This window comes from Palaemon carinicauda, chromosome 7 (genome assembly GCF_036898095.1).
Source record: "Palaemon carinicauda isolate YSFRI2023 chromosome 7, ASM3689809v2, whole genome shotgun sequence".
Classification (NCBI taxonomy): domain Eukaryota; kingdom Metazoa; phylum Arthropoda; class Malacostraca; order Decapoda; family Palaemonidae; genus Palaemon; species Palaemon carinicauda.
Window position 1 is genome coordinate 80,333,840 of NC_090731.1, and position 27,908 is coordinate 80,361,747.

The 27,908-nt window shown below is 35.5% G+C and overlaps 1 protein-coding gene across 1 annotated transcript in view; it reads left to right on the plus strand.

The window, feature by feature from the left end:
- Window positions 1–27,908, plus strand: part of mrn (general transcription factor IIH subunit 4 marionette) — a 452,216-nt gene that overhangs the window by 256,486 nt on the left and 167,822 nt on the right. The window lies entirely within an intron of this gene.

Below are 27,908 nucleotides of genomic sequence, written 5' to 3' on the forward strand. Positions count from 1 at the left end.
GGTAGAAGAGGCTCTTTAGCTATGGTAAGCAGCTCTGCTACTAGAAGGACACTACAAAATCAAACCACTGTTCTCTAGTCTTAGGTAATGCCATAGCCTCGGACCCATGGCCTTCCACTGTCCTGGGTTAGAGTTCTCTTGTTTGAGGTTACACTCAGGCATGCTGTTCTGTCTTGTTTCTTTTCTTGTTTTGTCAAAGTTTTTATAGTTTATATATGAAATATTTATTTTAATTTTTTTACTGTACTTGAAAAATATTTTATTTTAATTTGTTAAATACTTCTGTTATTTCCTTGTTTCCTTTCCTCACTGGGCTATTTTCCCTGGTGGACCTCCTGGGCTTATAGCATCCAAAATCAAACCACTTTTCTCTAGTCTTGGGTAGTGCCATAACCTGTGTACCATGGCCTTCCACTGTCTTGGGTTAGAGTTTTCTTGCTTTGAGGGTACACATGGGCACGCTTTTCTGCCTTATTTTCTTGTTTTATTAAAGATTTTATAGTTTATATATGAAATATTTATTTTAATGTTTTTACTGTTCTTAAAATAGATTATTTTAATAGTTAATTACTTCTCTTATTTCCTTGTTTCCTTTCCTCACTGGACTATTTTTCTTGTTGGAGCCCCTGGGCTTATAGCATCCCGCTTTTCCAACTAGGGTTGTAGCTTAGCAAGTAATGATAATAATAATAATAATAATAATAATAATAATGTCGCCCATTAACAGTACCCTTGGAAAACTTTTGACAAGTGTGGGCAAAGCCAAATAGTCATTGTCAAGCATTTCTTGGTCAGGATGCCTGTTTTGCAATTACAGATTTTTTAATCTCTTCCAAGATTGCAGCACTCCTCTTCATAAATGAATCATGATCATTTGACATACTTTCTCGTTGCCTTTCATATTCAAGCCTCTTAATTTCAATTGCCATTTGCCACCTAGACAATTTTGGGGGGATGACAATGATTCTACCATTGACATTTGAAACCCATTTCAGGCTATCTTTGAACTCCACTTCCAGTTTTTGCTTAATTTGCTTTTTTGTGTGGATCTTTACTTCTGGTACCCCAAGATCATCCATATAAAACAAGTATTTTAGTCAAACATGTCAGCTTAGTGACACATGGATTGCATAATATGTAACCTAATATAAATGAACAAGGTTTTTTAGGCCTCCACTTCTTGCTCATAGTAAGGGTCTTCTTCTGTTATTCCTCTTGGTTGATGAACCTATTGTTCTTTCACTCTGATATAATAGCGATAACATAACCAGTGATAATGTGCCTCTGCAGCTACTAGTTCCCTTGCAGTCACAGACAGAATCATTATATCTTGTGTTTCTGTAGCTATTTGACAAACAGTTTCATTAGACCGTATGTGTACTGACTAAACTAGAGGTTCCCGTGTGTTTGTTCCTTTGACATGCTTTGATACTTTATCACTAAATATCCATATCTTCTTATACACTGTAGTTAATACTGAACATCATCTACAAAGGATTCTCAATGTACCTTATTCATTGTCACATTCATTTGTGCTCTTGGCTTCCAGTCCTTGTCGGTTTTATTGTGAACAAAGTTTTTTTTCTGCATTCCTTGTGTTAGTAAACAAGTGAAACTTCACTGTAATCAACATATTTGATTATGTCTGAATGACAATGAAGTTGGGTTGCATTTAGAAGAACTCCCCAAGAGTTCATATCTTTAGGAGTGTATAGGTCCTTGATATCTGCCTCTTGACAACATATCATACAACACTGAAGGTTGCCAGTGTAGTGAGGTACCTAGCAAGGCCTACAATAATCTTCCTCATCTATAACATTCTAATTCTCAGCTTTCTTACACCTGTGAGAGGGAAACTAAAAGATATCAATTGACTTGACAGGAATTTTATGCGATATGAATTTTATGTTATATAGGTAAATTTTAGACTCATCTGTTCAGACTTAAGCTGAATACAAAATTATTTGATCACTGGAGTGCTATTTATGAATGAAATATTATGTTATGTAAATAAAGGCTCAAGTCTGGAACATATTGCACCAGAGACAACAAATGAGAGAGAGAGAGAGAGAGAGAGAGAGAGAGAGAGAGAGAGAGAGAGAGAGAGAGAGAGAGAGAGAGAGAGAGAGACATAAAAATAACAGATAATTTTGTGTCATGTTTCACACATATTTTGCCATATAACATTTCACCTGTTTCTTTTACCCAAACAACAATGATATATTTGGAAAGAAAATATTCTCAACTTTCATATGATATATAACATGTTGCAGTAAACAATGAAAAACATGAATAACCATGAAATATCATACACAACTACTCCATGATAGTTTTTTCCTGGAGCGACCAGTCATCGCTACAATAAACATGCTCAATTTTGAGGGAAAGCCGTGTCCTATGATTGGCCTCCCAACATTTTTGTGTACTGTAGACATGCGGCTATCAAAAAAAAATATTGTGGCATGTAATAACCCCCCTGGTGGTATCAAAAAATTGGCTGGCTCATGCACTATAATAGCAAAATGCCACAGGCCTTGCAAAGCTTGTATACCAGAATGCATGAAATATCACATAAGGTTGGGTTTAAGATAAATAGAAGAAAGAGAGAGATGATGAGAACAAAATATGCAATGGATGACGAAGTATCGGAAGGAGAAAGAATTAATGAGGTGGAACCATTTGAATGTTTAGGAACTATGATCTTTAACACAGGATCTTTAGAATTGTAGTTTGATAAAAGATGGATAAAAACAAATCAGATAATGGCCAGGTTAAGTAAAATTTGGGAATCAAATTGCCTGAAATTATATATAGAAATTAGGCTATATATCAGTTTAGTGAGGTCGGTGTTACTGTGTGGACATGAGTCGTAGTATGACAATGAAACAATATCCAACAGATTTGGTAGATTTGAGAATAAAGCCCTCAGAAGAATATTGGAAGTTAAATGGCATGACAGGATTAGAAATGAAACTATAAGAGAGATTACTCAAGTGCCATATGTTGATGAGATTATGGTGTGGGGTAGATGGAGATGGTTTGGGCATGCTTTTCGCACTCCCCAAGAGAGATAAGGTCCCCAAAATTTTCACCTGAGCTCTATAAGGTATTAGAAGAGTTGGAAGACCCAGGCCCACTTGGCTGAGGACTATGGAGCGTGAAGTAGATGACGAATACAGAAGTATTGATTTAAAAGTTCAAGATAGAGTCGACTGGTAAAATATAATTGCGGCCCTATGCATCAATAGACATAGGAGGAAATGATGATGATGATGGAATTAAAAGAACTAGGGAATCTTGTATGAGAGTTAAAAGAGGGTCTTATATTTTGCTTCAGAGGACATTAAAAAAAAAAAAAAGGAAATGGAGTAGGTTTTCTTACTATCAAAATTCTTGTAGGTAACAGAAGAATTTTATATTATTAGTGACATAAATGGCTGGATTGATTATCAAACTAAATAAGAAGTATTAACTGAAGATCATTCAGATATATGCACCAGCAACCGCCCATACTGAGGAAGAAATATAATTTTTTTTCTATGAAGATCTGGAGATATCTTTGAAAAAATATAAGACTCAGTTTATATTTTATTTTGGAAGATTTCAATGCTAAAGTACTGTACGTCAAAAAAAAGACAGGAGAATCGGGTGTGGGTAAATTGTGAGTAGGCTCAAGAAGTGACAGAGGAAACATGCATGTAGAATTTACTGAACGAAACAACCTAAAAATTATGAACACCCATTTTTATGGAAAGGAACATGGAAAACTGACGTAGGAAACCCAAATTGCAAAACAAAAAGGGAAATAGATTTTATTCTCAGTGAAAAAGTTAATTTAGTTAAAAATGTAACAGTGTTAAACAAGTTAAAGTCAAGCAATCATAGAATGGGGATGAGTAAATTTTTCTAGATCTAAGGAAAGAAAGAGAAAAACAGATTTATAAGAAAGAAAATAAACACTCCTGTAATAGGAGTAAAGTCTTATGAGTTTAGTTTAGCAATACAAAATTCGTATTCTCAGCTACATGATGAAATGGAAGCAAATAGATAAGAAATAAACAGTAATTTAACAAAATTTGTATTGGAATCAGCAAAAGAAATAGGTGGAAAAGTTCCTAAACAAAATCAAAGAAATTTATCAGAAAGCACAAAAAAACTAATAAAAAAAAGGGGGTTGGAAATGGGTATAAAATGCAAGAGAGATAAAATAGAATTAGCAGAACTATTCAAAACAAAACACAAACTAAAAATCGAAGACGCATAAACACAACCAGACCAAAATTGAGGAAAGACTAAAGTAGGAAAAAACATTAAATTAATAATGAAAAGGCAACTTAACCCTGGATAGGTACGGTGGGTCGTTCGCGACCCCGAGCGTCAAAAAAAAACAGGTTTTTCTCACGTGACTCACCGCCGTGACTGAATTTGTGGGTGATCGACCTGCAGGAGGTGTCTCCCCTACACGCTCTAGTAGTGTCCAGATGTGCATTGCTGTAGCTGTACTCCTTCCCCGATTTCTGAGACGCGTCGGGGTCGAGCGCGACCGAGTTTACCCTTCTAAGGTAGTTTGCATAATTATCAAAGTTATTACGTATTATGAAATTGTCGTAGAATGGTGCAACTTGTATAGGTTATCAGTTGTGGAAAGTCTTGGTGGATTGTTTGGCTACCATGTGCATGGTTTTTTTTTTAGTTAAAATGTCGTTCATCACCACGAGGACCATTTTACCGCGAGTGCCCCTTTTTCATTTTTTTTCATTTTTTTGCCAAGTCATTTTTCCGTAAGATATTGCCAAATAGTGTCGTAAAACTTTTGCTTGTTTAGTGTTGGAAAGTGTGTCTAGATGATCTGGCTACCCATGCATGACTTTGTTTTTGTCAGATACGACGTAGTTATTGGTATATTGGGTATTTAACTGCGGTTACCAATTTCTGTTTTTTTTCAATATTTGTAAAAATTACTACGTAGTAAGGAATTGCCGTATATTATTCATTTTTTTTTCATGTTTATGTGTTAGAAAGTGTGCCTTGATGGTTGGGCTAACACGTGCATGTCTTTTTTTTTATCTGAGATGCCGTATATTAGAATGTCGGGCATTTTACCGCGAGTACCCCTTTTTCATTTTTTTTCATTTTTTTGCCAAGTCATTTTTCCGTAAGATATTGCGAAATAGTGTCGTAAAACTTTTGCTTTTTTAGTGTTGGAAAGTGTGTCTAGATGATCTGTCTACCCATGCGTGATTTTGTTTTTTGTCAGATACGACGTAGTTATTGGTATATTGGGTATTTAACTGCGGTTGCCAATTTCTGTTTGTTTTCAATATTTGTAAAAATTTACTACGTAGTAAGGAATTGCCGTATATTATTGATTTTTTTTTCATGTTTAAGTGTTAGAAAGTGTGCCTTGATGGTTGGGCTAACACGTGCATGTCTTTTTTTTTATCTGAGATGCCGTATATTAGAATGTTGGGCATTTTTCCGCGAATGCCCCTTTTTATTTGTTTTGCATTTTTTTGCTTAGTCATGTTACCGTAAGGAATTGGCAAGTAGTGTCGCAAAACTTATATTTTTATAGTGTTGGAAAGTGTTTCTAGATGATCTGGCTACCCATGCCTATTTTTTTTTTTAGCCAGATATGGCGTATATATAAGTATGTGTTCGATTTTCCTGTGATTGCCATTTTTTCGTTTTTTCCCATTTCTTTCAAAATTACTACGTACTAAGGAACTATCACAGAGTAATGATTCATTTATATGTTTATTTGTCGGAAAATGTGCCTTGATGGTTTGCCTAGCACGTGGCTGAAATTTTTTTTTTCTGAAATGCCGTATATTAGAATGGCCATTTTTCCACGAGTGCCCCTTTTTATTTGTTTTGCATTTTTTTGCTTAGTCATGTTACCGTAAGGAATTGGCAAGTAGTGTCGCAAAACTTATAATTTTATAGTGTTGGAAAGTGTTTCTAGATGATCTGGCTACCCATGCCTATCTTTTTTTTTTAGCCAGATATGGCGTATATATAGGTATGTGTTCGATTTTCCTGTGATTGCCATTTTTTCGTTTTTTCCCATTTCTTTCAAAATTACTACGTACTAAGGAACTATCACAGAGTAATGATTCATTTAGATGTTTATTTGTCGGAAAATGTGCCTTGATGGTTTGCCTAGCACGTGGCTGAATTTTTTTTTTCTGAAATGCCGTATATTAGAATGTTAGCCATTTTTCCGCGAGTGCCCCTTTTTATTTGTTTTGCATTTTTTCGCTTAGTCATGTTACCGTAAGGAATTGGCAAGTAGTGTCGCAAAACTTATATTTTTATAGTGTTGGAAAGTGTTTCTAGATGATCTGGCTACCCATGCCTATCTTTTTTTTAGCCAGATATGGCGTATATATAGGTATGTGTTCGATTTTCCGGTGATTGCCATTTTTTCGTTTTTTCCCAATTCTTTCAAAATTACTACGTACTAAGGAACTATCACAGAGTAATGATTCCTCTAGATGTTTATTTGTCGGAAAATTTTGTTTACTTTTTTTTTGATTGAATATCATCAAATTTTTTTAGCTAAAATATTATATTGTTTTACATTTTTTTTTTATTTCGATTTTATTTCCCTTCAAAAAATTTTTTTTGGGTCAGAATTTTAATTTTATAGTCGTAAAATAATCGACAATTATCCAGCATCCCACCATACAATTTTTATGCATATCCAATAATAATTAGATTAGTAAATAACACCTTGAAATTGACATACCCTTCCTACATTTCAAGTGGCAGATTAGGGAGTCTGAGTCAGTGTGGTTGACGGCCATTTTGTGGACATATCCGAAGCGTAAGCTGCCCTATCTATATATATTCTTGTTCCCTATAGAATTTGTGATACTTTGGTATATTTTTACCTGCATAAGTATCATATTATATATTAAATATATGTATTTTTTTACGAAATTACTAAGTACTCAAAAAATTACCTTTAGATATGGCCCCTGATATAAATGTAATTTACAAAATAATGAAGATTTTTTTACATATTTCTATTTTAGGATAACATATGTTTATTCCCTAAAAAAATTAGCCACTTCCTATTTCATTTGGGTACCCAAAAAAATTCATGAAATTTGGACAAATTTTTTTGGCCAAAAAAAGTTACCCTTTTTTTCTCATTTCAGATCTTCACCTCCATGGGTCTGACTTCATCCAAAATACATCAAGATGTGTCCTAAACATTCAAGAATCAATTCCTAAAAGGATTTGTGTATATATGTATAAACTTTTTTTTTATGAATTTTTATGTCAGGTCTTTTTTTTTCTACTTAATTTTTTGAAATATTTATAATAAATAGTTTTTCTGCAGATGAGTAGTATTTATCTTTACAGTTGTTTTAAGCATTCATTGAAGTTTTTTTTTGGCAAAAGAAAAAAAGGAGGTTACTGCAAAAACTGATTTTTCAAGAATTTTTTTTGGCGTCGGGGTCGTTCGCGTCCGAGTATACCCTTAAAGGGGTGTCCGAGGAGCGTACCTATCCAGGGTTAAAACAAGGTGTCAACAGATATTTGCTTTGAAGGATGAAAAAGAAAACCTTAACAAAAGAGATGGAGTGATAGAAATTGCCGAGGATTTCTATACAATGCTATACAATACTGATATAACAAATAACTATGCCAATAGAATAATGAAACACCCTAAGTCGGTACCAAAATTAAGAGTAGGAAAAGTAAAGAAATTAAAAGGCATGGAAAGAGACAAAGGAGCAGGAGATGGCCTAACTATTGATTTATTATTAGGTTGAAATTTCATGATAATGAAATTCACTGAGCTTTACACAAATGTTTTTGAGAATAATAGTAAAATTCACTGAACTTTACACAAAATGTTTGCAAGAATTTTTTATACCTGCAGCTTGGAGAAACATTATTATTATGCGAATTACAAAAAGGGAGACATAAGACCTGAAAAATTACTGTCCAATAAGTTTACTCACAGTAATATACAAAACATTGGCAAGGTTCATATTAGAGTGAATAGAAAGATAGCTAGACTTAATCAACCAAGAGAGCACGCAGGTTTTAGAAGCGGGTATTTAAAAACTGACCATATCCATGTAATTAACCAGCTAATTGGAAAAATCACTAAACCACTATGTATAACATTTATAGACTATGGAAAAGCTTTTAATTCTGTCAAAACTTCAGCAGTAATGAAAGCCTTTCAATGACTAGGCATAGATGAATCTTATGTTAGAACACTTGAAGATATCAATACAGGCAGTTCAGCAATCCTGAAACAAGGTTAATGCATTGTGGATAAATCATCTAAATGTGACATATTGAAAAGCAATAAAGACTAGTTAGAGTGTAAGTCCCTTGGAACAATTCTCTCCTCAAAAATAGGGTTGTTATGAATTTTCCCTCTTTACATCCTCTTGACCATCTGACTGGGTAATATAAAGACATTTCCTTGCAGTAAACATCTTTCCGAGATATTGTGAACATTATACCTCAAGTATTATCCTATTACTGGTAAGGGATTCACATACAAACTTCTTTAGCCTTGAATATCTTTGGCTGTGGAGATTTATATACTGTTGCTTCTTCTTCTTCTTCTTTGTCTGCATCTTTTCCCACTTTTTTGAGGGGTCGATGTTTCTGGCCAGCATTCTCCATCTACCTATGTCCTACACTTCATCACCGGTTAATTCCTTTGATCGAAGGTCATCCTTGATACAGTCCATCCACCTTCGCTTTGGTCTCCCTCTCCTTCTCGTTCCATGTACCTCCATTTCCATCACTCTCTTCCCAATATACTGTTCATCTCTTCTCATGACATGACCATACCACCTTAGTCTACTTTCTTGGATTTTATCTGATAGTTCTCTAACTCTTGTGGTACCCCTAATTACCTCATTCCGTATCTTATCTCTTCTTGTCACCCCACACATTCATTTCAACAGTCTCATCTCGGCCACATCCAGCTTCTTCTCTTCTGTCTTCTTTATTGCCCACATCTCCACTCCATACATTATTGCCATTCTCACAACTGTCCTGTGTACTTTACCTTTCAACTTAACCCCTATTTTACTGTCGCACAGTACTCCACACACTTTTTTTCCAATTCTTCCATCCTGCTTGTATTCTCTGGTTTATTTCTGCCCCCAGATCACCATTTTCTGTAACTGTTGATCCTAAATACTTGAAATTTTCAACTCTTTTCAATCTCTCTCCTTGTAAACTAACTTCCCCATTCTGTTTGTTTGCAGTAATACATGTCAAAATTCTTTTTAAAACTCAATTCACAGGTGTTTTGTGCTTAGACTTTCCCAAATACATTGTAAATGCAGTCTTGAGCTGATGAACTTAGAAATACATAGATTGGCTTACAAATGGTTAAATTATAACTCACTACAATGGTCTAAGTCAGGCATGACAGCAAAGTTCTCGTCATTACTTATGGCAAATTACTGAAATCTCTTCTGTGATCAAAGGGATTTTGCATTATACTGATAATAATCAGAATCTTTGTTCATCAATGGAAGTTATGACCAAATTTTTTTATTTTCGGTGTGGGCATGGAGTAGAACTCGGTAACTTTACCTCACTAGGAGATATTGGTAGTGGAACTGTCTCGGGCATTTTTTTCAAAATATTTCAAGAGGGAAAAGGTTTTTGAAATAATAGTGACATTTCTCCTGTTACCCTAATGATTTTAATTTGGTCAATTACATTATCTAATTCCAAAATAAATTCATTAGGGTTAAATTTCAGCTGATTTGCATCTGCCAGTGAGGCAATATATTGGCACACTATCTCCAAAGCCCTTTCCATGAAATTTATTTTGGTGTAAACTGATTTTAAAGCATCTTGAGTCTGCATATTAGCATGAGTAATTTGGCTCACTTGTTCAGTGACTCGTATTTGTGGTAATGCATGATTTACCCTCATCATTATTTACACCTTTTAGATTTTTTATAAATTTAATCATTGTCATATTTATTCATTACAATTAGGTTTCATTCTGTTCTTTTGAAACTTTTGTCATAGACTTCAACCATTTGTGATAGGATTATACGTTTCAGAGGTGAAAGCAGGTTTTTTTTTTTTTTTTTTTTTTTTTTTTGATTACCCTAATGCTAACAGTTGTTTAATATGACCTAGAAATTATGTACTTCACCTTGAAAAACTGACACCGCTAGATTAGTTTTCTAAGCCTTCTGATTTTTTCAAGTACTTTTAATAAAAATGTTCCAAAAAACCTGGAGAAAATCTTCTAATATGATTATATCATCAAGATAGATGAACACAGCTTAACCAGATCGGAAAATACTCGCACCCTCACTCTCAAAAAATTTGCTGGTGTGTTCTTTAAATCAAATAGCAGTGTTATAAGAGTATCATGAGTCTCCTGCCACTAATGGCTGTTTTTTTTTTTTTTTTTTTTTTTTTTTTTTTTTTTTTTTTGCAATTATCAGGGTCAAGAGCTATTTGATGATAATCTGATTTTAAATCAAGCCTAGAGAAAATGGAATTGTGTACTTTACATTCATCATTGCTATTGGACTTATTAATAATCTGATACTTGAACATTTCAGTAAAAAATTCATCATAACTCATATAGTTGTATAAGTGTTATGATTATGGTCATGTCAATATCAAGCACACCAATGGGAGATGTAGCTGTGCCAAGTTCCATGACTTCTCCACATAATATAAGGCAGGCAAATCTTGCTTCCCTTGTAAGGGAGTTCATTCTCCGAACTCGAGACAATGTCCTAAATACGAACTGAAACTGCCAGTAATGAACATATCACTCTTGGTTCAACTAGAAAAGCACTTCTAGGTAATAGTTCAACTTATGCTAGTGTAGTACCAATCCATCAAAATAGTAACTCAAGAACTGCTCATTTTTCAGTTGGTGCTAGGTTTCAGATTATTGAAAACTCCTCATCATCATCATGTCCCACAGAATCAAACCATCTGGGGAATTCTATTCTTACAGCCTCCCCGGGTAAAAATAGTTTTACTTGCCAATTTGAAATTGCATTCTCCTACTATTGCTGTTACTACTAAACCATCATCTACAGACATGCATTCTAATGACACCACCAAAGACATCGAAGATCTTTCTGAAGTGGAGATGGGTGAACATGAACCCCCAAAATCTAAATCTGTGAGGAAAAAACCAGGACTTGAAACGACATCATCATCATTATCATCTCCTACGCCTATTGACGCAAAGGGCCACGGTTAGATTTTGCTAATCAACTCTATTTTGAAGTTTTAAATCAATACTTCTCCATTTATCATCTCCTACTTCACACTTCATAGTCCTAAGCCGTGTAGGCTTGGGTTTTCCAACTCTTCTAGTGCCTTGTGGAGCCCGGTTGAAAGTTTGGTGAACTAATCTCTCATGGGGAATGTGAAGAGCATTCCCAAACCATCTCCATCTACCCCTCACAATGATCTCATCCATCTGTGGGTAATCATTCTTATAGATTCATTTCTAATCCTGTCCTGCCCTTTAACTCCCAATATTCTTCTGAGGACTTTGTTCTCAAATCTACAAAATCTGTTGGATATTGTTTCATCGCCATGCCACAATTCATCTCCATACAATAATAATGATCTCACTAAACTGATATATAGCCTGATTTTTATTTGCAATTTCAGGTGATTTGATTTCCAAATTTTACTTAACCTAGCCATTGTCTGGTTTGCTTTTTTTCAATTCTTCATTAAACTAAAATTCTAAAGACCCTAGATTAGAGGTCATAGTTCCTAAACATTTAAATGATTCCACCTCATTAATCCTTTCTCCTTCCAATAGTATTTCATATCCCATTGCATATTCTGTTCTAATCATCTGTCTTTCTTCTAATTATCTTGAGCCCAACCTCATGTGATATTTCATGCGTTCTGGTAAGCAAGCTTTACAAGTCCTGTTGTGTTCTGCTAATAAGGACAGCGTTATCACCGTGCTCTAGGTCAGCTAATTTCCTGTTACCAATCCAGTCCAATCCTTCTTCACCATCCCCGACTGTTCTATGCATTACAAAATCTATGAGGAGGATAAACAACATAGGTGGCAATACATTCCATTGGAGTACTCCACTGTTCACTGGAAATTCCTTTTATAGGACTCCGCTAACGTCAAATTTGCACTTTCTATCCTCATGAACAGATTTTATCCAATTTACCTATTTAAGAGGAACTCCATAATAACGCAGGACTCTCCTAAATATTGGCCTGTGCACACTATCAAAGGCTTTTTCATAATTCACAAAAGCCATCAAAACTAAATTTCTATTTTCTACACATTGCTGCACCACCTGTTGGAAAATGAAAATTTGGTCAGTACAACTTCTACCTTTTCTAAATCCTGCTTGTTCATCTCTCGGCTTTTCATCAATATTTCTCTCTAGTCTCTTTAGAATGAACATACAAACTCATCCAAAATACAAGGAAGGGAAATAATGAGGAATGTTTGATCTAACCCAAAGAAGTTTCCTCTAGGAACAATCTACAGGAAGGTCCACTTATTATTATTATTATTATTATTATTATTATTACTTGCTAAGCTACAACTCTTGTTGGAAAAGCAAGATGCTACAAGCCCAGGGGCCCCAACAGGGAAAATAACCCAGTGAGGAAAGTAAATAAGGAAGAATAAAATATTTTAAGCAGTGACAACATTAAAATTAATATTTCCCATATAAACTATAAAAACAAAATAACAGGAAGAGAAATTAGATAGAATTGTGTGGCCCGAGTGTACCCTCAAGCAAGAGAACTCTAACCCAAGAGACAGTGGAAGACCATGGTACAGAGGTTATGGCACTATGCAAGACTAAAGAACAATGGTTTGATTTTAGAGTGTCTTTCTCCTAGAAGAGCTGCTTTCCATAGCTAAAGAGTCTCTTCTACCCTTAACAAGAGGAAAGTGTTGTCAGTTGTATGAGGACAGAGGAGAAACTGTAAAGAATAGGCCAGACTATTCAGAGTATGTGTAGGCAAAGGGAAAGTGAACCATAACCAGAGAGAAGGATCCAATATAGTACTGTCTGGCCAGTTAAAGGCCCACATAACTCTCTAATGGTAGTATCTCAACGGATGGCTGGTGCCCTGGCTAACCTACTACCTAAAGTTCGATTACTACGAAAACTGAAATATTGCCTCAGCATCCTGCCCTCTGAATCTAAATCTAACACCATAACTAACCATACTACCAAGAATGTGGTAAAGGTTTTGGTCGATTAGAGTTCATGTGATTCTCATGTAGCTGAAGGAAACCTAACAGACAATGTACCATTTGAAGAAATAAACCCATCTCCAGTTATAGGCATAACTGATAAAACAATGATTTCACATAAAACATTAGCAGAAAATAAAACCGCCTTACAATTTCTTGCGGTTGTGATAATTGCTTCATTTCTGAATTTACAGTGCTTAAATTAAAATCATAAATTTACATAAAATCAAGAATCTGGTTGAAAACTTTACCAGGAACAAAAAATAAAAATGCCCAAGTTGTTAAGGTGCCACCAAAAAGTAATAATCTACTACCCCTTACTACCACAGAGTACCAGTGGTAGCATCTGCCCCCGTCAGGTGCACCTCCCTTAGTGGTTGTGGCCCAGCCATCTGGGTCAAGTGCTCGACCTGTTAAAGCCAGAGCACAAACATCCGAAGATGTCAAGATGGCTTCCACCATCTCAAAATTATTATCACACATAGAATCCCCATCAGGTATATCTCTCCTAGAGGGGATAGCTCAGCCTCCAGGGTCAAGTTCTGGACCAGTTGAAGTTCAAGCACAATCCTCCATGGAAGTCAATATGGCTCCCTCCACCTCAAAATTTTTGTCTCGGGCAGAATCTCTACCTGACTTAATGAATTTTGGAAAACAAGAGCTTCCAAAGAGGATAAGGTACCCCTCGTCCTCACCTTCATCTGTACCTAGTAAGTGCCTTCCTACTCATGATCTTAGAAAAAAGAAGAAGAACTGTACCATAATAAAACCTTCCATCTCTATGCCTTAATGGGCTTCATCTTAGAAGGCCCAAAAGACAAATGAGACAAAGAAAACTAATAATGAAAGATAATATACATCATCCAGTGGAACTCCAGAGGTCTAAATACAGGTGTTGATCAAATAAAAATTTTAACCAGAGACTCAGGTGCAAAGGTAATTTTTCTACAGGAAACCAAGATCAGTGACAAACTATTTAATCCTTGACTCAATTATCATTTTTGTAAATCCCTTCCTTTGCAAGCTGCAAGAGCTCACAAGTCTCTAAAATTTTTAACCATCCCTCTCAATACACCACTACAGGCATATGCTGTTGGAACATATATCGGGAAAAAAATATTTTATGCTCGTCATATTTTGAACCATCTTTAGAGCTTTTTCTATTAGACCATGCTGGGAATCGAAGGTCTTAGACTCTCTGACCTCTAAGACCTGATCAATCAGCTCCCAGCTCCTTTTTATTTTAATGGGTGATTTTAATGCAAAACACACTTTATGGGATGGAAATGTGTTTGATAGATGGGGTAATCTTGTTGAAGAATTAATCGACAACAATGATCTAATGCTAATAAATGATGGTTCTCCAACTATGTATGATGTATTCCACAATTCTACATCAGCCATCTATTTGTCTATCTGTCCCTCACCCATTAGTTTGGATTACCTTTGGTCAGTCAATCTTCAGCTACTTGGCAGTGACCATGGGCAATAATGTTAAATTATGCTCACAATCTTCCTTCTCCGTGTCCATCAAAATAAAAGATAGATGAGGCAGACTGGACATCTTATGAAAACTGTGCACACACTCATAGAGAGTATGGTGACTATACATCTCTAGTACATGCTTATCAACACCTTTCAAATGTTATTGATGATAATGCTAGCAAGTTTATACTTAAAACATGTGGTTTTCTGCATCTCTCTGTAGTTTCTTGGTGGAGTAAAGAATGTGCCAATTCAAGGATAGTAACCCAAACCTTATAAATGGTTAAATGACATTTCTTTATTATTTCCTATTGATAAAAATAATACTAGTATCAATAACTATAATTTGAAATTCCGTAAATCAAACATGAAAATTATTTCATGTTTTATTAAAGAACATATGATCATATGTGTATTAATGAGATTTTTGTACATTCACATTCTTTACCAAACTTTCAATATCAGGTAGGATTTCAAATGTCGCTACTCTCAAGCTACGATGCGAATGTTTATTAGCAAGTCTTGATTTAGTTTCCGATTTGACATTCTTCATTCTAGAAAATAACTGTTCACATAGATAGGTAATTCCAAGAACAGAAATACAATTTCTTGCTGGTTTCCTTATCTGTGGATACCCTTCCCTCAGCAAAAATTTATAAAACGCCATTAGAAATGTGTTTTTGAATCTTTGATGAAGATTATCTCCTTGTAGCTCAAGTGATTCCATCTGCAGATTTCCTGTAACAGATTCAACATTTAACTTCATATAGTGGAGGAAGCATTGTTAGTGACTGGAGCTCATTTGCAAAGGAAAAGAACTCTGCTTGTCTATACATTGGATTTTATGAAGATGGTACATGATACAACAGTGGACATATTTGAAAATTTCATAGATTTTGCACATAAATTCTGTTGATAAATCATACAATGAAATGTAATAAAGCTACTGGATTCCCTGTGCATCAAAATCTCTGCTTTCATTTTTTAAACAAATCCATTTTTACTTCCAACCATGGAAGATGCACCATCTGTTGCCAAACTATAAAGTTTGTCAAATGATAGATTAAATTTTACATTTCATGAGAAATATCCTCACTTGTTGTGGTTCCTTCCATTGATTCTAATGAAAGTATTTCTTCTGTAACATTAAAATCAGAATCAATAGCCCACGCAAACACTTAAAGCTGGGCTTTATCAGCCACATCAGTACTCTCATCTATGGCTAAAGAGAAAGATATGAATTTCAAGCATAATTTCATTAGATTTAATTCTTTATCAGATCCCAATTCTTCAATGCGTCTTGTCACAGTTCTTCGAGATAACTGATACTTTCAATCTTTTTTTTTTTTTTTTTTTTTTTTTTTTTTCTTTTTTTTTTTTGAACATATGATTTCAGATACAGCAAGCAAACATTCTTTTATAAAATCTCTATCACTTTCCTCTAGAATAATCCTTTCAAATGTATTTGAATTTCTTGAAGGTCAGCGGGTAATCTTTCAGCTCGTAAATTAATAGTACTACTGAGAAAGGAATTTTAAAGACGAAGACTAAGCATTTAATAATTTCAGTTTTTGGTTCAAAGAAATCTGAAAAGCTCCGTTGGCTGCATTTCAACATGTCACGGGCCGCAGGTTGCTCATGTCTGCCCTAGACCTTTACCAATATTAAGAGAAAATAAAAGATATATATGACCCAAAAGATGTTGCAGAAGTACTTGTTAAGCACTTCGCTCATGTATTAAGTGCTGGCAATTATTCCCCAGCATCTCAATGTATTAGAGCAACAACATCTGTTGTTCTTCTTACTTCTTCTATTACTGAAACCTTTAACTCACGTTTTTAGTGTGAAGAGATGCAAAATGCTATCTCTAGCTCATCTTTGACTGCCCCAGGAGAGGATGGCAACCAATATGAAAGGATTTCACATCTCCCAGTGGATACTAAGGAATTTTTATTAGAAACCCTTAATGGTCTAAAGGCTTCTTATACATCTCATGGTTCCTGGCATTCTTCAATCATAATTCCTGGCCACAAGTCTAGTAAAGACCCAGCATTGCCATCTGGTTATAGGCCTATAGTCTTGACTAGTTGCATATGCAAATTATTTGAGAGAAGGATCAACAACAGACTTGTGTGGTATCTAGAATAATAATAAAAAAAAAAATTTATCAAACAGACTATTTAGTTTAGGAAGAACCGAAGTACGCTAGATCCTTTGCTGATATTATCAAGGGAAATTTCAAATGCCTTTTCTAACCAAAACCAGGTTATGGGTGTCTTTTTTTACCTTGAAAAGGTGTATGACACCACCTAGTAGGTCTGTATTTTAAAGTAGTTGGCCTCGTCGGGTATAGGAGGACATATGTTTTCTTTTATTAAAGAATTTTTATCAAACCGATTAATTTAAGTAAGAGTAGGGTCAGAACTCTTTTCATCCTATGTGCAAGAAGGTGTTCCCTAAGGCAGTATACTGAGTATGATCTTATTTGCAGTTGCTATCAATAGTATCATGAGTCACCTACCTACCTACAAGGGTCACTATTTGTTGATGATCTTGCAATTTATTGTAGTGGATCATCTGCACTACAAGCACACTAAAAGCTTCAAATTGCTATAAATGCTGGTATCGCACGAGAAAATTCTTGGGGATTCATGTTCTCTCCTCAAAAGACCAAAGCCATTCGTTTTACTCGTATTCATAAAAGAGAAAAGATCCCCATCCTTTTCTTAAAAGATGGTATTTTGCCATATGAGGATAATGTCAAGTTTCAACAAGAAAATGACCATTGGTTCCCATATGAATGACCTATCCATCAGGGTAAAAAAGTCACTAAATATCTTGAAAGTTGTTTCACATTTTAATTGTAGTGCTGATAGAACATCTTTGCTTAGATTTTATACATCTTTGTGTCTGAGCAAGTTAGACTATGTATGTCAAATTTATGGATCAGCTACTAAGACTTTACTTGAAAAACTTGATGTTGTTCATAATATGAGGCTCCTCATCTGCACTCATGCATACAGAACATTTCCCATTGATGGTCTGTATGTGGATTCTGGCATGTCTCCCCTTTCCATCCTTAGAGAGGAGTTGAGTTTGAGGTTTTTAGCTAGGTTTCTCGCTTTAAGCCAGGGCTCCTTTAGATTAAACCCTTGTCAGATCAAAAGTGCCCAAGCCTTTGAAAGTACAGATGAAAAATAATGTCAGAGAAGTAGGTTTCTTAACAGCACAGATAGCAGAGATAGGATATCCCAAGTCTCCCCCTTTGTGTAGTCCACCTATTAAGGTAAGTTTTATGACAGGAGGGAAAAATACCTTTCCCATTAAGATAATGAAAAGTGAGTTTTTAAATGATGGGAAACATGTTTTTACAGATGGTTCCAAATCAGCTGCAGGAGTTGGAAGTGTAGTTGTGGTGGGGGATATTGTTATTAGAATGAAACTTCCATCCTCTTGTTCAGTATTTACTTTTGAGCTGTATGCAATAATTTTTGCAGTCTTGACATATTTTTAAAAATGGCTATCAAAATAGTTTTTATACAATTTTTACAGATTCTAATGGCATTTTACTCTCAATGAAACAAATTATGCCAGGCCATCATCTAGTACAAGAGGTGCAGAACTGGTTAGCACTTCTGCAGTCTAGGAAAAATATTAGTGTTCACTTCTATTGGGTCCCTGCCCACATTGAGATGATGGAAACAAACAAGTAGATAAGGCAGCTAAAGAAGCTTCAGGGCTACTTAACCCATCCCCAATAAGTATTCCTTACAAAGACCCCAAAAGTAAAATACGTTTTCACTTTAAGAATAAATGGCAGGTTTGATGGTCTGAAGAAAAGACCACCAATACAGAATGGAAACAAATCCACCCTTTGGTAGATAAATGGGCATCATGTAATTCTACAAGTAGGAGGGATGATATCGTTTTAACTAGACTGCGTATAGGCCATACACATTTAACCCACAATTATTTACTGATGAGTGGTGAATGGAGACAGGCCCTTCTTTGTAATGCCTGTCAAGTGACAATAGATATTAAACATATTTTAGTTGATTGTCCGGTTTTTAATCTTCAGAGGAGGACACATTACTTCAGGACAAACCTTTAAGAGATATACTGGGTTAAATTTGTGATATCCTGAACTTGAAAAAAATGATACAGAGTATTGATTTATATCACTAACTTCAATTAATTTGATTAATTTATTTTTTTAATCCTTTTAATCCATTCTTATTATGCATTTTGATGTTATCGTCTGAAAGTTGTGTGATTGGTTTTATAAGTTAAAATGATACCAAATGATGTGAGAGTATGGGTATGATTGATAAATTTGCATTATATAGCACTGAATGGCCTTTGATGCCCCACTTCTTGGCTTAAAGCCTTAATTTTATATTTAATTAAATTCAAGTCTTCCATCATTCCTTTAATAAAGTTAAGGCATCATTCCATGAGGTTTATGTTTGGTTCTGCATATAATGCCCTTTAGATCATTAAAAACACCTGTAGAATTTAGGTGAAATAAAGAATATACTGTATTTGCATTCTTTAGTAACAATATTGGTGAACATTTATGCAAAGTGGAATTACTGGGCTTGTACGTAAGTACTTTCTTACTTAATTTGAACAAACATTAAGGCTTAGGGGTAAAGTAGCACAGAGAATTAGAAAAGGAAAACTTAAATTCCATTTCTTACTATACAATTCAACTGTTCTACATTTGTACTGTAGTTATTAAAAGATAGAACAAAATATTGTTTTCATTTAGAACATCTATGATCTTACCTTTTAGGGGCTTTTACGCACTATATGATGCCTTGGTCGACAGATTTTAGGATCAAGGTATTGTTTGGTGACACATATTCAGCATGCATCCTCTGATTTTCCATCACTGTATCTTGAAGATGTTACAAGAGCATTGTCTACAATCAGAAGCAATGCCTTCTCAAGGTATGCTTCCACATCTGAAGCAAAATATTTTTTTAGACCACTGCTTGAAATGAGTAGCAGTGACTCCGGTCATGGCTTGTTTTTCCAGAAAAATGGAAGCATATTTGTTTTTATTTCTCAAGCTGCATGTGTGCTTTGAGCAATAAACAACACCTAACCATATCATATCACCCGACTCATTTTCACAAAAAGCCAAAGTCGGGCGATCCTTCCATGGCTTGAATCCGGGGGCTTGTTTGGTGCTCTTGAGAATGCATGTAATACTGGGAATTTTTTATTCCTAAAAAATACCAGTCTCATCTCATTCAAAAATTGATTAGAATGATGTTTGGCTTTTCATAGTCTTCAAATTTTGCTGGATATCCACAGATGCAATTTTTTTTTTATTTATTATTTTGAAAATTATACCTCTTCTTAAACTTTTTTATTCACTCCTTGCTAGCTTCAAATGATTTGATTTCTCCTCCATCGGGTAATTTAAATGTTCTGAGAAATGCTTGTGTAAGCTTAAGTCTTTTTGATGCAACACAAGTTATTTGTTGGGTAACCTTCTTTTTATGATATCTTCTATCCATAAGTTCAATGTCCTCTTTATCTTTATTAGAACCCTATCATATGAGCTGAACTTACTTTAGTAGTAGCAATGCTTACTTATATCTATGTCTTCCTTTTTAAAATTTTCAGAAGCTTTCTATACTTGTGGGCAACTTCATTGTACTTTTTTCTTTTTTTATTAAATCAAGAAAATTGAGATTTTCAGCCAGGGAAAACATCTCACAAGCTCTTTTAGTCTTTATGCCAACACTCACTTTGAAACATGGTTATGAGGCATGGCTACAGATAATAAACTACACAGTCACACGGTTGCTTTGTAATGCTATCACACTAACTATCTACAGAAGCTCCGGTGGCAGGCTGAGAGGGATACAAATTAAATTGTGGGTAACTCAATCCTGGGAACAGAAAAGACTCAGAACTCAAATGCCTCAAACAAACCCATGTATAAAGAGACTTTGGTCATGCTCTCACGAGTCAAGTTGAACGTGATTGGTCGGATTTGGTCATGTGAGATAAAAGCACCATATTGCATCTCTCGGCTCACCAACTGAGTGAACATTCTCATTAGTAATTTGGAAGGTTTTTTCATAATTTAAACAGACAAATCGCTTAGAAACCATAAGATTTTTTCTTTACTCATATAATGTGGATGATTTTAATTTTTACAGCTATTAATATCATACCTTGAAGATTTATATTCATAATTTAGAAATAGATGATGTAAATATTTAATGGTAATTTATTTCATATCAAGGGTCATTTTCGTATGGGTAAAAAACGGGAATAGCTAATGGTCTTAAAAACGTGAAATAATTTGTAGTCCCAATGAGCTTTATTTTCACTAAGTCAGTGTCTACATTATGGAAATCTCCATAAAAAAAGATAAGTAATAGAACCCAAGGATCCTCTCCAAAACAAATGCTCAACATTCTTATGCAAAATCATTAGTTTTCTACTCACAATGAAAGTAATTTTGTCACATTGATACATTGATGTAAGAGTAAATTAAATTATATGCTGAGGATTTATGTTTACACACATGCACACACACACACCATGTATATGCATATAACTTCAATGTGTATTATTTATATACACTCATCCACATCCCACATGTAGCCTATAGGCTACAGTATATTCCTGTTAGTGTTTGTATTTGCATATGTATTATTATTATTATTATTATTATTATTATTATTACTTGCTAAGCTACAACCCTAGTTGGAAAAGCAGGTTGCTATAAGCCCAAGGGCCCCAACAGGGAAAATAGCCTAGTGAGGAAAGGAAACAAGGAAAAATAAAATATTTTAAGAACATTAACAACATTAAGATAAATATTTTCCATATGAATTATAAAAACTTTAACAAAACAAAAAGAAGAGAAATTATTTAGAAAAGTGTGCCCGAGTGTACCTTCAAGCAAGGGAACTCTAACCCAAGACAGTGGAAGACCGTGGAACAGAGGCTATGGCACTACCCAAGACTAGAGAACAATGGTTTGATTTTAGAGTGTCCTCCTTGAAGAGCTGCTTACCATAGCTAAAGAATCTCTTCTACCCTTATCAAGAGAAAAGTAGCCACTGAAAAATTGCAGTGCAGTAGTTATCCCCTTGGGTAAAGAATTGTTTGCTAATGTCAGTGTTGTCAGGTGTATGAGGACAGAGGAGAATATGTAAAGAATAGACCAAACTATTCGGTGTATGTGTAGATAAAGGGAAAGTGAACCATAACCAGAGAGAAGGATCCATTGAAGTACTGTGTGGCCAATCAAAGGATCCCATAATTTTCTAGCAGTAGTATCTCAACAGGGGGCTGGTGCCCTGGCCAACCTACTACCTATAAATATATGTATATATATATATATATATATATATATATATATATATATATATATATATATATACACATATATGTATATGTATATATATATATATATATATATATATATATATATATATATATATATATATATATATATATATATATATAAAATCATTAGCCATTACTAGCCCACTGTATAACAAAGGCCTCAGACATGTCCTTCCACTTGCATCATTTTATGGGCTTTCCATGCCAGTCTACACTCACAAACTATTCTGTTATTCTTAAAGTCCATCGATTATCTGTCATTTTCATTATATGTTCTGCCCATGGCCATTTCTTTTTCTTATATGTTAAAATATCTTCTACTTTAGTTTACACTCGTATCCATGTTGCTCTTTCTGTTTCTTCGTGTTATTCCCATCATTATTCTCTCCATAGCTGTTTGAGTTGTAACTAGCTTATTTTCTAAGGCTTTAGTACTATATATATATATATATATATATATATATATATATATATATATATATATATATATATATATATATATTTATATATACAGTATATATGTATATGTATATATACATAAATGAGAGAGAGAGAGAGAGAGAGAGAGAGAGAGAGAGAGAGAGAGAGAGAGAGAGAGAGAGAGAGAGAGAGAGAGAGAGAGAGAGAATTCACTTTTAATGACTTTTGTTCACTGTGAAAAAGCATTTGATAGTGTGCCCGGCCAATTTTGTGGAGAGTCCTGCATTATTATGAAGTTCCTCTTAAATATGTAAATTTGATTAAATCTGTTCATGAGCATAGCAAGTCCAAAGTTAATGTTAATGGAGTCCTATCAAATGAATTTCCATTGAACAGTGGAGTACTCGAAAGGGAATGTGTTGTCACCTGCATTGTTCATCCTCATGGATTTTGTAATGCATAGAACAGTTGGAGATGGTAGAGAAAGATTGGACTGGATAGGCAACAGAAAATTAGAAGACCTAGAGTATGTTGATGACGCTATCCTTATTAGCAAAACGCCACAGGATTGCCGGCTTGCTGACCAGAATGCATGAAATATCATATGATGTTGAACTCAAGATAAATAGAAGAAAGACAGAGAAGATGAGAACGGAATTTGCAATGGAAGATGAAACATCATTGGAAGGAGAAGGTATTAATGAGGTGAAATCAATTAGATATTCACGAACTATGATCACTAATGCAGGGTCTTTAGAATTGGAATTTTATGAAAGATTGAAAGCAAATCAGACATTGGCTACATTAAGTAAGATTGGAAAATCTAATTGCTTGAAATTACACAAAAAAATCAGGCTATATATAAGTTTAGTGAGATCCGTGTTACTGTATGGACATGAGTCATGGTATGACAATAAAAAAATATCCAACAGATATTGTTGTGAGAACAAAGCCCTCAGAATAATATTGGGAATTACAGGATATAATAGGATTAGCAATGAAATTATAAGAGAGATTACTCAAGTGCCATATGTGGATGAAATCATGGTGAGGATTAGACGGAGATGGTTTGGGCATGTTCTTCACTCCCCAAGAGAGATTACTTCACCAATCTTTCAACTGGGCTCCACAAGGCACTAGAAGTGTTGGGAGACCCAGGGGTACAAGGCTGAGTCCTGTGAAGTGTGAAATAGGAGATGATGAATGGAGAAGTATTGATTTAACAGCTCAAGATAGAGACAACTGGCAAAATCTAACCAGGGCCTTTTGCGCCAATAGACGTGGGAAATAATGATATATATATATATATATATATACAGGTATATATATATATATATATATATGTATATACCATATATATATATATGTGTGTGTGTGTCCTAACTTATAGCAGTAATTCAGGTTTGTTCTGACACTGGATACAAACCCTCGCTGTTAATGGAGATTATATTTCGGCAAACCTGGAAGACTAGCTATAATGACTTTTAAGAGAAGTGGGTAGCCAGTCAACCTGCTTACACATACATCTGTGTTGTTTCATCACTTTTTTTCCTTTTGAATTCGGAGAGGGTGGACGTTCGTCTCATTCTCCTCCCAACTGTTTTACTGGTCTATGACTGTGCTTATGTATCTTTCTTCTAATTTATGTTTTATGTATATTTAAACATTCTTGTAATGCTTATATACATATATATATATATATATATATATATATATATATATATATATATATATATAGATATATATACACAGTGGAACCTCTACACACGAACGTATCTACATCCGAATTTTCCAACATCCGAAGTAAAATTTGAGCAAATTTTTGACTCCACACCCGAATATTATTTCGACACACGAAGTAAACATTACGCCATTGAACGTCGAGTGCTCAGTTCTCTATTCTTGTGTGTATCGTGTGGTTGTCCTCTGTTTGGTCTGTTATTAACAGTGCTTATTTTCTTCCTTTTCTCACATTACCTTTTTGATTTTACCTATAATCCTGGTGCCTAAGAAGCTAAGTTTCAGTACAGGAAGAAGGCAATTCTTTCATTAGAATTGAAGCAAGAAATTATAGAAAAACATGAGAGCAGTGTGCATGTGAGTGATACTGTATGGCTAAACAATATGGCCGGAATAGGCCTATGATCTCGAGGATCATCAAGCTGAAGGCAGCCATTAAAGCAAATAACATCGAAGGGGATCACCATTATTACAAGACATCGTAGCAATACCCTGGAAGAGATAGAACGCCACTTGTTGATAGGGATAAAGGACAGAGAATGTTGGCAACGATCATTTGTGAGAAGGGCCAGCGTGATGAACAGAAAAAAAGAAAAAAGTGAAGCAAAGAAAACCAAGATAGCATTAACAAGCTCTTTTAAATAAGACCTCTCTTTTTCTGTTTCTCTCTAAACATAGCATTAACATGTTCTTTAAATAAAATCTCTCTCTCTCTCTCTCTCTCTCTCTCTCTCTCTCTCTCTCTCTCTCTCTATCTCTCTCTCTCTCTCGTTCTTCTTCGCTGTTATAGTGTTAGATACGTCTATTATTTTTTTTCCGAGAGAAAAAAGATTAAACAAAAATGTGTTTAGAGTACATATGATTTTTAACAGCGTCAACGAGTTGAAAAACAATTAAATGTAACTAAGAAAGTAGTAACAGCTAATATGAATTCCTTTATTAACTAAAACAAATATTGATACAAACACACTCGTGTGCGTATGCACAAACTCACACACAGGTGCAAAAATTGCTACGCAGTAAGAGAGACGGTCGGGGAGGAGGTAGAGATGGTGACTGCGATAACATACCGTAACTCGTCACTGAAAGTGATGAAAATAAAAAATCAAAAGAAAAAAAATGTAAAAAATATGAATATAAAAATAAAAAATAAATAAATATGCTAAGTTAGATTAAAATTTCCGTAGTGTAAGTTACGGTATGTAATCGCAGTCACCATCTCTACCTCCTCGCCGATCGTGTCTCCTCGTGAGTGTGTGTGTGTTTACACATACGCACACGAGTGTGTTTGTATCAATATTTGTTTTAGTTAATAAAGGAATTCAGATTCGCTGATATTGTTTTTTTAGTTACATTTAACTGTCTTTCAACTCGTTAACGCTGTTAAAAATCATATGTACACAACACACTTTTGTTTAATCTCTCTCTCTCTCTCTCTCTCTCTCTCTCTATCTCTCTCTCTCAGAAAAAATTAATAGACGTCTCTAACACTAACAGTGAAGAAGAGCAAGAGAGAGAGAGAGAGAGAGAGTGTTTATTTAAAGAACATGTTAACACCATGTCTACCTTCTCGCCGATCGTCCATCTCCACCTGGCGTAGCAAATCCTACCCCTGCTTTGGCCTGTCTCTAAGGTAAAGTGGCAATAAAACACATTTTTTATTTATTATTTCTTTATAATTATCTTTTTTACATGCTTCTTTCATATTATGCAGTTATGTTATTGTTATGTGTAATTATGTGTAGCCATTTATTAAGGATTTAGTATGGGTTTTTAGGCTGAGGAACGAATTAAATGAATTACCATGTATTCTTATGAGAAAATTCGTTTCTACATCCGAACATTTTCTACATCCGAAGTTGGTTGTGGAACGAATTAAATTCGTATGTAGAGGTACCACTGTATATATATATATATATATATATATATATATATATATATATATATATATATATATATATATATATATATATATATATATATACATATATAAACTATTTTATCATTACAGTGTGTACATTGCTGTTTTTTGTGTCAGCATAGTGCTGCGTTCTCAAGTGCAAAGAAATCTTCTCCTGCAGTCTTTTCCCCCTTGACGCTGGACAACCTATGGGGTGGTGGCCTCTCCTGCTTCTCCGAGTAAAGCGACCCGGCCTCTGCTGAAGGGGAGTCATCTTGTGTGAATACTCCTCCATTTAAATGTTGATGTTGCTTGCTCCCTGCTAGTTCATCGGAGGAAAGACTGCTCGCGGCCGACCCAGAGCTGGACATGGGTCTTGCTCCTCTTTACTGACGACGCCGCTCTCATTCGTTATGTGGGCAGTGGCAGATCCTGTGCCTGTCGGGAACACCTTCCCCACCCCCGGGTTAGGCTGTTTTCCCTGAGTTGTTCTTCCTTAGCTAATTAAATTTAGATAAAAATTGTTAATATAACTTTTCAGTTCATTTGACTCTGCTCTCCTTTCTTCGGCGATGACAGCTGGCGAAGGGAGTGCTTAGTCTTTAGCTTGTTCTGGTGTCTTTTGGGAGACATCCTTCCGGTCTGCAGGTTAGTTTGTCCTCCTGAAGATTTTTTTTTCATTCTGTTTTTTTTTTTTTCCCTCAGTGCTAGTAGTCAACATAAGGAGTGCGAAGTCATATAGTTTTGCAAGTCCACCTTCTTCGCTTGCGCCCGCAGCAGTTCCTGGGCACCGGAGAAGGGGCTGTTTAGAACTCCTCTGTGTTGCTCGGGTATCCCCTTCAGGGGAAACCCAGAAACAAGCTTCGACTTGGTTTCTAAAACAACACTCTTTGTCGACCTTCAATTTTAGTTAGAGCTCATTGAGGGGAAGTAGAAAATGCTGCCCAGAGGTTGGCCTCCAGGTGTTGGAAGTTTCCATTCCAAAGGAAAGTCCCTCCACCAGCCACTGTTCAGCTATATTCCTACATGCGGGGAGAATTGCCAACAGCGGCAGCAAATGTTGGTCGCCTTTTCCCATCCGCTTTAGAGCCTTCCTTCCCCTGTTCGGTCTCTCCTTCTGCGGATTCCTCCTTCTGGAATTGGACTTGTCCATTCCCTGCTCTTCCTCTTTGGAAGCAGACCTCGTCGCCCAGCACTTGTATTGGCCAGATCTCGTCTCACCCTGCAAACATGTCTTTCCAGCAAGACTCATCTTGCCAGCAGACGCGTCTTACCCTACAGACTCGTCACACCCAGCTGACACCTTTTGCCAACTAACTCGCCTCGCCCAGCCCTGATGCAGCTACACCGTTAGCTCACGATTGCCCACGATCAGCCTTCAGCTTATGACCGCCAACGTGCGCCATTCGCCAGCTACCCATTCATCAGCTCGCTGTTCGTCGGCTCGCCGTTCGTCAGCTCGCCATTCACCAGCTTGTGACCATCACTCGCCAGCTCACCGTTTGCTAGCTTGTGATTTTCACGCTACACGCTGTTAACCGGATCACTGTTCACCACCTCGTGATCGTCTCTCGCTGTTCACCCGCTCACCGTTCGCCAGCTCGCCCTGTGCCAGCTCACCTTTTGCCTGCTAGACGGTCACCTACCAGACATCCCCCAGCTCACCAGCAAGCTGCTCTCAAACTCGCCATTTGCCAGCTCACCAGCAAGCCGCTTTCTAACTCGCCATTTACCAGCTCACCA